We start from the raw sequence: 13,453 nt of genomic DNA on the forward strand, positions 1-13,453 counted from the left end.
AGCATATTGCCCCGAACAATCTAAGTCCTCATTTTACCCATATCGGAAGGATGGAAGGCTGAGTCAACCTTGAGCCGGTGAGATTAGAACTGCTGAACTGCAGCTAGCAGTCAGACTGAAGTAGCCTGCAGTACTGCACTCTAACTACTGCACCACCCTGTCTCTTCTAAGACAGAAGACAATGTAAATTAATGGGGAAGAGACTGGTATTTCCTCACTATTTTCAGTTGTTATGTGTCTTTTTTTAGATGATGCAGTCTAAAAATTGAATGTATTTCTAAACAGTTACTAACCATGGGTGACTCCCTTCTCAGTTTTGTGGAACAGCCAAGCTTGTCTTATGATGTCACCTGTCACCTGCTGGGCCTCTAGAAGTAATATTTAGAACACACTTTCTCATATCCCAAAGGTGCTTTTCCAAAAGGCAAATGGATTTTCTTGTTTTTCCTCCCTTGAAAACATTTCACTTCTCATCCAAGAAGCTTCTTCAGTTCTAGGTGAATGTTATGGAAAGATTTATATTCCTAGCAGTCATCTGGTTGCTAGCACACTCATTGTTAGAATTCAGTATTGCAGGCTAATTCAGCTCACTGCCAGGAGTTCGATCCTCACTGGCTCAAGGTTGACACAGCCTTCCATCCTTCCAAGGCCAATAAAATAAGGACCCATATTGTTGGGAGCAGTATGCTGACTCTGTCAACCGCTTAGAGAGGGTGGTAAAGCATTGTGAAGCGGTATATAAGTCTAAGTGCTATTGCTAATGCTGACCACCTTGATTCTCTTTGGTGTAAGAAGAAGGGAAAGGGAAATGTTGGCAGCTTTTAAGATTCTTTTTTTCCCTCTGTTCAATCATGTCTGATTCTCGGTGACTGAACAAGTCCCTGCAGTTTTCTTGGCAAGGCTTTTCAGAATTTGTTTGGCATCGTCTCCTTCCTAGAGCTGAGAGAAAGTGACTACCCCAAGGTCACCCAGCTGTCCTTATTCCCAACTCATAGTTCCCCGGTTATTAGCCACATGAACTGCTACACCAAATTGATTTTAAAAAGTGATTTCTCTTTATTAAAAACTATTTTTATAATAACGTATTTTATAGCTTATATCTGTGATGGCGAATCTAGGGCAGGCATGCTGGAAATGGCATGCAGAGACATCTCTCCAGGCATGTGAGCAGTCGCCCATTGCTCTTCCTGGTTCCAGCGCATCGGCCAGCTGGTTTTCATATGCAGCGGAGCACCAGAAACTGGGAAAGCAGCCACCAAGTGCGCATATGTGCACCAGGAAGATGATCTTCTGGTTTCTGGCTTGCGCATGCCCACTGTCCACCTGGTCTTCTGGTTTCTGGAGCACATACATGTGCAAAGACCAGCTGGCTGGTCTGCAAGTGCGAGCCAGAAACTGGAAGCTCATCTTCCTGGCGCATGAATGAGCAGCGGGTGGCTGATCTTTCGGTTTCCAGCACAAACACGCTCCCGTTTCGGCACCCTGTGCCGAAAAAGTTCACCAACACTGGCTTATATCAATGGAGTTCTAGTACTAAGTCCATTTCATCTCTTGGCTTACTTCGAAGAATTTGCAATAAAATAAACTTGGTTAGGAAATAAAGATGTATTTATTCTGAGTATCTTTTTTTTTTGAGTCAGGTGCCAATGATACATTTTTCTTCCCTGTCAACTATGTCCTGGGCTCTAAACTTCTGAATTTTGTAATGAGGCGTTCAGGAACAATGGGTTAAAGTTAGAGCAGGAAGACTCAATGGATTTTACTATTTGCCAGGCTTTTTTTCCCCTTTGCTGTTGATTTTTCATTAGTCTTTGTATTTTTTTAATTTCATTTGTTGTGTTGACAGGAACCTGTGACTCTATTCAGATAAATAATCACAAATATTATATGATGCATCTGCAAGCTCATTATATGCAGGATCCTCTTGAGAAATATCAATGAACTCTGGATTCGTAATGTTACTAAGTCGAAGGGTATTTTGCTTTGGGTTAACATATGATTTGAACTCTGGGTGATCTGAAAACCACCATGATTCTTTATTTTTGGCTTGGCTTATTATGAGAGCCCCACTAATTGTGATTTATTCAAATAAACTACAGTTAAGCAAAAACAGGGATTATTGCCTTGAGTTGCCATGAGTGAATAGGCAGCAATATAAAGTCAATAAATAATAATAATAAAAGCAATCGATATGGGTTTGCATTCTACCCAATTGAAGTGGTAATAATGCTTGACTAGCTACAGTGGCCAATATCACACAAAGATGCAGCTGGATGCCAAATGGGGTTGATTTATCATGTTTGTTGCCTAGCGTTGAACCTCATTTTGTTAGTTTGCCTTGTACATTTTTAAAAAATTCATCCCTAGGTATAATTATCACTAAGATGAGCCTTTTGAGCTGCTTAAGTACCCTGACAACATAAAAGCAGTGAGATTACCTGATTAAAAAGTATATGTACATCTTATCTTTTGTGCCATTTGAACCTGATAATGGAACAAGTTCGGTAGAGATAAAATCAGCGAATGCATTATATTTGGACAAGATAGGAAATATGCAGATACCTCAGCTTTCCTTGCCTACTTTAATAGCATTAAGTGTTCCACATATACTTGATGGAGCAATACTTTCAGCCTCTTGAAATCAAAACACGTTTCAATATTCAAGAATTAGTTATAAACAAATAGCCCTCTGTTTAGAACCGTTTGTTTAGCACCTGTTAAAGGTTACTGCAAGCACTGAAAAAAAGGGACTTACGACAGTCCTCGCATTACTGACCATCACAGTGTCCGCAAGGTCACATGATCAAAATTCAGGCACATGACAACCAGCTTTTATTTATAATGGTTGCAGCACCCTGGGGTCATGTGATCACCCTTTGTGACCTTCCCAGTAGCTTCCAACAAGCAAGGTCAATGGGGGAAGTTAGGTTCATTTAACGACCATGTGATTTCACTTAGCAGCCATAATGATTTGCTTAACAATTGTGGCAAAAAAGGTAGTGAAATTGGGCACTGTCATCGTCCGCCATTCAGACGTGTCTGATCTTTGGCCACTCTGTGTATCAGCACTCTCCATGTCCCTCTGTCTCACATACCTCCTTCATATCTGCCACCACTCATCCCAGTGTCGTCCTTCATAATGTTCAGCCAGTACTGCGGTGACCCTTTCTCCTTTTTTCACTGATCACTCCCAGCATGAGTGACTTTTCAAGTGAGTCAGTTCTCATGACATGACCAAATTATGGCAGCCTCTGTTGGGCGATCTTGGCACAAGATTGGAAAATCTGGGTCCAATTGGGGTTATAAGTGGAAAAGTGTTTGCATTTCAGAAGATCAGTAAGTAAAGATCAGCAGAAAGTTATATTGGGCAGTGATTGGGCAGTTATTGGAACTGTTTATTTTAATTAATACTCAGTATTAATATATTAGGAATAATCTGTTTACCACACAATCCTTGGCATGTTTGCTAATAAGTTGGCTGGTGCCATGGAGTTCTCTTATTTAAAGCAGGAGTGGAATCTGCTAGAGCAAACTTCCCCAACCTTTCTTGCTTTGCGGACTGGCGGAGGGGAAGGGAGAGGGGATGACTCTGGGCGAGCAGCCAGCAAGTGCATGCACACAGCTCCATTTGCTCACTGCTTGCACAAATGGAGTACACATACATACACTCACTGGCTGCTCATGCAAGTGGGGTTGAGCATGTGCATATGCACTCGTCCCCCACTTCTGTGACTCGGTTCTTAACTGCTCATGACCCAGTAGAGGGCAGCAATTTGGGGGTTGGAAAACCTGTTCTAGAAGGACATTCACTCAGCTTTGGTTGGTAACCTTTCTTCCCCAAGATTATCTGGTGATGGTAACCACTTGGATGGACTACTGTAATGTATTGTACATGGGACTGCCTTTAAGCATGACCCAGAAGCTGCAGTTGGTAGAAAATGCTGTAGTGAAATGGCTAGTAGAACAATTCCACCTAACTAGAATAACATTCATTTTGAAGTGGCTGCATTGATCACCAGTAGGTTTCAAAAACCAAAGATGAATAGGAGTGCCTAAGAAATTATCATAGTTATCATACATTATATAAAACTACAGATTTCCAATTAAAACGGTAAGATTTCTTTTTGTTTTCACTGTGTCTGAATTAGGGACGAGTCCATGCAATTTTCTAGGCAACATTTTCAGATGTGGTTTGCCATTGCCTTCTTCTTAGGGCTGAGAGAGACTGTGCGGCTGAAGGTTAGTCAATTGGCAGATTAAAACTCAAGTATTCCTGCACCTGGTCAATTTTTTCACAGGGCTTTTGGTTTTCATCTTCTGCAAAAGAAGAGATGCTAAAGACTAATTAAAACTTGTAGCAAATTCCTTGTGTTTCTTTTTTAACACCTTTAGCACACCTATTGTCTACAGGTCAAATAACTTACTTGTCAGTTTTAATATGTTTAAATATAGATACATTATAAGACTCAACTATTTTTCAACTTCTGCTTCCCAGTTGTTGCTTTTGCATTCTTTATTGTATGCTTTAATTAAGTCTAAAGAAAATTGTGTTCTTTTTGTGTTTGACCCTATGTGGTGTAGTAATATGACAACTTTTTAAAACTTTCCCCATGCTGTTTATAATAATTTTCTAGTAACTCTGTTATATCACATCTTAAATGTCTTTTCTTCTAGACAAAGAATCTTTTCATTCCACCCCCCCCTTTTGTGCGTGCGCACACACACACACACACACATACACACACACACACTTATAGGAAAGTGTAGGAGAAGAGCAGGTTGAGATAGAAGGTGGGATTAAACATGTCATCAGTAGGGAGTCATTGCATTGCAAAAGAGAGCCAAGTCCATCCCAGTTGGCCCTTATCTAGTGCGGCTTCAGCTTTGATGCTAATTGATTAGATTCTTATGTATAAGTAGCAGTAATGAACTCTTACGTACTTTCAAACTTAACAAATGCTCCTGGTTATTTGTGTCTGACAGGAAGTAACTCAGTCTTGTTCTGAGTTTAGCAATCTAAGAATGGACAGCCAGATATTGTAGGATATTCAAGATATTTAGGACTTGGCTGGGAGCCTATCTATATCTGCAGTTCCGAGAGCAACTGGAATATGTCCAGGTTTCTCTTTCAGCCTTTTCTTTGTGTTAATTTATTTATTTATTTATTTATTTATTTATTTATTTATTTATTTATTTATTTGGAAGATCTAGTATCATGTAATGCCAAGTATGGGACAGAAGTAACAGATCATCTATTTTGGCAGGACATAATTTCTTTCAGATCTTTAACCAAGAAGGGTGGTTTATTTTGGTATTTTTTTTAGAATCGTAAAATAAATGTAAACAGCAAATTAGAAAGATTTCCAAGCAATATTCACTGCTATGTACAGATGAGAGAGGAAAAATGCATTCAAGATTTTGGTTACTATTCAGAATTTCAATTTTATTACTCAAAATCATATTATTCAAATATGTACAGCAAAATCAAAGGCAATCTCTTATCAGGAAAACCACATCACAAAATGGAAGTACATCATATGCTATATCAGTCAGAGACAATCTGGTGGGTAAAACAAGTTTCTCTATCTATTTTTATTCAATACCCAAGTCATTTTATTAGGAAGGTTTATGACAGCATCTGTTTCAGCATTTTTGCAAGGGGACAGTTCACAATTTATCTGCAATCAATCCTAATTCATTCAAGCTGATAAAACTATAGTATATACAACTAGAACTTTTAAAAACTATTCCAAAATGATAAGCATCAGTTCAAAAATTCATTAAAATAAAACCACCTCAAGCATTGGGAAAAAGCCAAGTCTTTATGTTACACCTAGCTGCTGCTTGCTTTCAGGTATACAGCTGTTTTAGGTATAGATTTCAGAGGCCAAAAACTTTGAAGTCATAACCAGAAGTTTGAATTGTATCTGGAAACAAATAATTAACTAATGCAACTCGAATAAGAGTGGTATCTTCCCCTTCCAAAGGTTTTCCAATATGGAGACTCTGCATTGCTGTAAGGAAGTAAAAGGCCTATACATCAGGGGTGTCAAACTTGATTTCATTAAGGGCCGCATCAGGGTTGTGTTTGACTTTGGAGGGAAGGGTGGCCATGGCCAGGGTAGGTGTGGCCAGCTTGACATCATTCACGTTGAGGACGCCTGTGGTGGTTCGAGCGCTCTGCCAGTGAAAACGGGCTCCTGAGCTTCGTTTTTGCTGGTAGAAACACGGCAAGCCATTCCTTTGCTGTTTCCAGGTTGGCCAGATCTAAGTACCCCAAGGACCGGGCCTTCAGTTTGACACCCCTGCTCTACATGTATGATAAAGGCTTTAGTTGGTTCTGTAGTTCTGATCCTTTGTCCAGGATATACAATTTAGGAGAAAGAAACTTTAATGTCAGTGGTTAAGTAGAACTACAAGACTGGATCTGCCAATGGTCTAGATGACCATTAGATGGCAGCAAAAACAAATCAGAAATTTTCTTTGCTGCTATCTTGTGGACATCCAGATATTTGCTACAGAGATCTGGAAGCCCCAGGTCTAGTATGAATATTGAAGTGTGATCAGAGAAAAAGAAGAAATATTCACCACAGAATTATTTGTATTAATTAAGTTTTAGCACTTTATAAAATCAGCTAATTATATTGTATATTTTTATAGAATAAAATCCCCATTCCTTTATTTATAAATTTACAATCAGACCAAAAATTCAGACAGAGCTTATGAAAGGCATAGTATTCCCTCCTTCCTGAAGTATAGATTTAACTTTACTGAATTATTTTAATATATGCTCAAACCCCTGTTTTTATAAAACACATTCCTCCTTTAAATTATGTACTTTATAACATATTTATTTGACTGGAATTTTGGGCGTTTATTCTTGCTTATGATTTTATGGTTTTTATATGTTGTTTCTAAATTGATACTTTTGTTGATGTTAATTGCTATTTAAGGCATCCTAAACTGCTTATGTGCTGGACGCCAGGAACAGGAGGAAAGAAAATTGTACATAAATATAAATAATTGTAAATATAAATGCATCAGAATGCTTGTAGAAACCTATCTCCAACCCTTAAATTTAGCTCCTCTCCTTAGGTCACTTTGGTCTGAATTCAAAAGTGAAAAGTGCAAACTTCTATTTCCCTAGCTTACTCTTCACTGAAGAGAACTAGCCTTATCTTCTGCCTCTGCAGGTAAATTGAAGTTTCAGAAGAAGATCTGCCTTCATTAACCCCCATTGAGGAAATATCAACTGATCATCTCTAACTATTAGCAGGCAAACAGCGTAACCAAGAATGGTGACCCAGCAGTGTAACAATATTAAGATAACAGAAAAAAGAAAGAAAGGCAATCAGTAAAAATCTCTTGAATAGTGAAGTGTGACTGGCCAGAAACCTTGAAGTATATGATACTTTGATTAGAGGTAATAGCGTGCTAGCTAGTTTCAGAAAAGAACATTTAATGGGTTTTTCCAGTGTGCTGAGAGTGCAACCTGGAAAATTTGGCATTAAACATAGTATCTTACAATAGTTAAACACTGGCATTAATTTACATTTCATCTGGCATAACTGTAGGACACAATAGGGCAGAGAAGCCAAAATAATGTGTCCAGATGGACTTTAACATTGAAGGCTGTGATCTTAAAAAAATTAATGCATTTGACTATAACGGCAAAACACCCATCATTTTAGGAATAAGTAAATAAGTATTTAAATATGACCAGCAAATTTAAAAGAACAATAGCAGAGTGAGACAAACACATTTAAACATCAAATAGTATATTAATAGATTAACTGTCCAAGTAATGATAAATTTAGAAATTTTAAAAAATCTATACTATAAATGTTGCGTCCTCCTGACGCAGCCGGCAGCCAAGCCACGCCTCGCAAGAACCCGATTGGTCCAGGCGCGGCTGGCTGCCGGTGGGAGAATCTCGGTTCTCCCATTGGCCGGCGGCCTGACAGCTATTCGTATAAATAGCTGTCAGGCGGCGCTGTCCAGCGCGCATGTTCTGAACTGTCAGTTGTAGTGTTCCTACCGCCGCCATGGACTGCAAATTCCTCGACTTAGACGATGTTCTCTTGGAGCAATTCATCTATGGCCTCCAAGACTTGAACCTCCACCATCGGATCCTGTCACGCTTGGAGCTGTCAATGAAGATCGCCGTCGATGAGGCTCGGGCGTACGAGATGGCCGGTCAGTCCACGCCGGATCTTTGCCGGATCCCACCCTCGTCACCAGGTTTTAGATACGAGTAGGCACTGAGGTAATTTCAAGGAACGTTTATTAACAGGAACACTACAACTGACACTTCAGAACGCACACGCTGGACAGCGCCGCCTGACAGCTATTTATACAAATAGCTGTCAGGCGGCCGGCCAATGGGAGAACCGAGATTCTCCCACCGACAGCCAGCCGCGCCTGGACCAATCAGGTTCTTGCAAGGCGTGGTTTGGCTGCCGGCTGCGTCAGGAGGACGCAACAATAAATATCTCCTAGTAATTTGGTATTAAAAAAAACTGTTATCCAAAAGTGATATTAGAGGTAGAAGTGAGAATTTCTTGGTAAACCAATTAATTCTTTCACAATTTTTGTTTGGTGGTAACACCAAATATGTCTACTGCACAAAGCAAACTTTAAATCCTGAAGAAGATAACTGAGATTTTTTCCCCCCTAATTTCCCTGGGAATTTATCAGTTAGGCTCAAAATATAAATACCCATATAAACTTTATACCATAACTATATATGTTAGATGGTTTCAACTTTCTTATTTCCACAGGGACAAATGCATTCTGCTATGGGTTTTTATTATTCCTGCCTTAAAGTAGTGCTAATGGAAGAACATTGTATCTGGCTTTTAAAATGCTATTCTCAATTTAGAGAAGGTTAATTAATCTTCTGGTTCCCACACACCCTTTATTCTTATTCTATCATGTTGGGACACCTTGTTGACTTCTGTATGAAAGTCTACATCCCTTATTGTTTGGATTATTAATTGTTTGGCTTGATCATCGCCCATTGATAGCAATAGCACGTAGACTTAGATATGCTTCACAGTGTTTTACAGACCTCTCAAAGTATTTTACAGAGTCAGCATATTGCCCCCAACAATCTGGGTCCTCATTTTACCAACCTCGGAAGGATGGAAGGCTTGAGCCGGTGAGACCTGAACTGCTAAACTGCTGGCAGCTGGTGATCAGCAGAAGCAGCCTGCAGTACTGTTCTGACCTAGGCTTCTCAAGAGCATGAAGCAGCCTCTTCGTCCCGATAAAACCGCTTTTATTTAGGTTAAAGGGAATTCCTCTCCAGCAAAGACCCGGCAAACAGTCTTTCATGAGATTTCACAACCTCAGACCTTTATCAGGCTTGGAGAGTTGCCAGACCGATATCTTCCAGATGCCACGCTGTAGCAGAAATTACTTGGCAAGAAGTCAGGAACAGATCTTCATCCTAATGAATTGAACTGATTGTCTCCTGCAAGCTCCGCTCCCCTTTCACTCATCTTTATTCCCTATGGGAGGGGCCATTCACTGTCCATCTGTGCCTTTACTCCCTAGTCGGCCCTTGTTCCTTAGCTGTTCCCTTCTCCTGGCAGTTCTGCACGTGCGCACATCAGGAATAGGCTCCAACTGTTCTTCTGCCCCACTGATATCTGATTCTGAAGGCAGCTGATAACTGTCAGATGGCCCGGGCCCCATCTCTGCCTCTGACACAGAGCACTCATCAGAGCCTTCCCAGACTCCAGGACTGGCTCATGATCCTCCCCAACCTCCTCATTGTCTGAGTCTGCCACCAGCTCCACTTGCCACTGGTGGGTTACAAGTACTGCCTTCTAACCCCTGTGCCACTGTGGCTTGGATTGATATTAAAAATGGCACAGAGTGTGAATATGAAGCCAGCTTATGTTTCCAGGGGAGCACACCCATTTATCTATCTATCTAGCCTAGAGGAATGGGCAGATACCCTCAGGGAAAGACCCTGTGCCACGCAGGACTTGAAGGTGATAACCTTTAATGCAAATCATGATCAAAGCCCCTCTTTCTTTGAATATATGTCTGGCATCAACATACACATGAAAGAGTCTATGACAATTTATTGTGGACAACTTGCCATGGCCAGCTCACACAGCCATCTCACTGTATGATAACTTGCTATGGACAACTCGCCACAGGACAACTCGTTGCAGCCCAAAAATTACATTAATATCAAAGAAATGGTCTAATAGAATAATTTAAAAAAGGATACAAAAGGAGGGACAGAATGAAATGTGAATGGCAAAAATTTTAAATATTTTTTTACTTTAAATAATTAAATAGAATTGTTAAATTGTCCATAGCGAGATGGCTGTGGTAAATTTCCCACACGAAAGGAATAGGGCTTTTGATACTTACCGCTGAGGTTTTCCTTCAGGATTTCCTCCTTCTGACTAAATACTGATTCTTTGAAATTTGAAGAATGAACATGCTGACTCTTCCCTGTCTTATATATCTTGTGTCTTATTGCCGCAACCTTGATAAAACTTGTTTTATTCTATCCTCGTGAAATTTGTTTATGTCTTGGTAGCAGCTGTTCTTGCCTGTTTGCCAATATCTATTAATGATAATTACCCCGAACGCTATACCAAGTCCTTGATGCCATCGCATCATTGTGAGGAAGATTGTGATCTTATCTAAAGCTATTCTGTTTAACTCTGACACTCCTTCTATTATACTGGAGCATTGATACGATCATGCCTGTTAGGATCAGACATTAGTTGGGATCAATATTTGAAAATGTGCTTGTTTTTGCTTAATAGCAAAGTTAGGACAAGGGTCAACAGCAAGATCATTTTGTTGAATGAGATTGTACAACTTCATCTTGTCAGCCAGAGTAGACTTTTCAGGTGATACTGAAAGAGAAATCACACAGTTACATAACATTTGTAATGGATCCCCCCACAAATATGAATATTGGTTTTGGTAATCAATCTGATGTGATGCTTAGTAGGCACTTCGAGTTCCTTAGAATCATAAATAGATTCTAAATAGATAAATAGAAATCCATTTGAATAGACCAATGTATTTGAGGGTTAGATTATTAAATTTGGCTAACTTTCCACAGGATGTGGTGTCTCGGTGGCTAAGAGGCTGAGCTTGTTGATCAGAAGGTCGGCATTTCAGCAGTTTGAATGCCTAGCGCCAAGTAATGGGGTGAACTCCCATTACTTGTCCCAGCTTCTGCCAACCTAAGCAGTTCGAAAGCACATAAAAAAAGCAAGTAGAAACATAGGGACCCCTTTGGTGGGAAGGTAAAAGCGTTCTATGCAGCTTCAGTGTATAATCATGCCAGCCACATGACCATGGAGACTTCTTCAGAGTGCGCTGGCTCTTCAACTTACTTACAAATGGAGCCGGAAACAACTTGCACGCATGTGCGGGGGAACCTTTACCTTTACCTAACTTTCTATTGTGATGTCCAGCCATAGAGGACAGCGTGGAGTGTTTTATTTGTATGTTATATTTCAATATATACAATAAATGTATATTATCTATCTATGTCAACAGAACTCTGTTGCAATATAATCAGTAAAAACAGTAACACAAAAACAGCCTTTATAAAACCACAGTGTAAACTTTAATTGAGATCTAGAACTTGGGAAAATAACATATTTCTACCTTGTGCTGAAACTAAATGTGTGTCAATCTAATTTCCAGGTGTTGCTTTCCGTGCCTCTGCCAAGAAGGGCCTTTCTTGTGTTTCTTCACAATTTAAGATTTTATTCAGTTTGTATGCCGCCCTATTCCTCAGGGCGGCTAACAATCAGAAAGGAGAAGGGGGGGTACAAAATAAAAATAAAAAGACAAACAGTTTAAAAACACACAACAGTCGTAACCTCGGCTGGGGCTGAAAGATTTAACTGCCCAAGGCCTGCCAGAACAGCCAGGTCTTAGTAGCTTTGTGGAAAGCCGGAAGGGTGGTAAGGGTCCGGATCTCAACAGGGAGATCGTTCCAATAAACTCTCCCCGAGGTAGAACACAAGAAAGCTTCCCTGCTCAGTGGCACTGTGATTTTTATATTGATATATGCATTGATATATGTATGTATGTATGTATGTATGTATGTATGTATATATACATATGTGTGTACATATATATATGTATGTATATATTAGTGTCACAACCCCTGGTAAGCCCCAATTATGGGAGGAAGCTAACTGCTTCCAACATCTGTCAATCGGCTCGTCACAAGAGTCCATCACGACAGAAACCCAATATTTTTACTGTTGCATTTGTACTGTTGCCTTTTATACGTACGTACGTACATACATACATACATACATACATACATACATACATACATACATACATACAGGGTGAGTATATTGTCTCAAGTATATTTTAAGGATTGTTCTGTCTTTCCAATGTTTGTGAGCTGCTCTTAATGAAAGAAGTCAAAATTGATGAAAACAAAATTAAAATTAATTCAATTTCATTTATAATTGCATTGCATTTAAATCATTGCTTTCAACTGAAGTAGGCTTCAGTAGGCTTTACATACAGTTCAAAGAAAGGTCACAGGAAGGAAGGAGAAGAGATAAAGAGAAATAAGATTAACAGAATGGAAAGCTCTATTTAGTTGAGAAGGCAGTTAAACTTTGACTATGTTCTTACTTTGCAATAAAAGAAGTCTGTTACAATTTCAAAAAGGAGGCGTTTTATTCTTCAGATCCTCCTAGGGTAAAACATGCAGCATTCTCTTTTGCTAGTAGCAGTTCAAAAGCAATTTTTCCCTGGAGTGTTTGAAAGGCCAGGTTTCACATTAGAAGTACTGTATATACTCGAGTATAAGCCTAGTTTTTCAGCCCACTTTTTGGGCTGAAAAAAGCCGCCTCGGCTTATACTCGAGTCAGTGAAAAAATTTGCCCGAAATGGAGGAGAAAAAGGGGCGGGGCCATGCCGCTGGGTGACACTCGTGAACGGCCCAGTGCCCCTGTGAGTTTCCCCTCCCTCTGTGTCAGTTTGCCGCGCAGCGCGCACCGCACCATCCCCCCTCCTCACGTTCTAATGTAATGCAGGGCTGTCTTACGATTCCCCTTCCTCCCCCTCCTGCCGCTCTGCAACGATGTCCCACCTCCTCTGGTACAGTGATCCAATGATAGGAATCACTGTGCCGTGTGTCATAGGAGGCGGGACATCGCTCCCGCGGCTGCACGGGACATCATCATCACAGCGGGACATCAGCATCATGAGGTGAGTGAAGTATTTCATTGAATACACCGCTAGTTTACTGTTTTTCTTTGAAATAAATATTCAAAAACATTATTGATATCTATTTTTATTTTTGAAATTTACCGGTAGCTGCTGCATTTCCCACCCTAGGCTTATACTCGAGTCAATAACTTTTCCAGTTTTTTTGGTGGTAAAATTAGGTGCCTCGGCTTATATTCGGGTCGGCCTATACTCGAGTATATAC

The sequence above is a fragment of the Thamnophis elegans genome, chromosome 8, assembly GCF_009769535.1.
Source record: "Thamnophis elegans isolate rThaEle1 chromosome 8, rThaEle1.pri, whole genome shotgun sequence".
Taxonomy (NCBI): domain Eukaryota; kingdom Metazoa; phylum Chordata; class Lepidosauria; order Squamata; family Colubridae; genus Thamnophis; species Thamnophis elegans.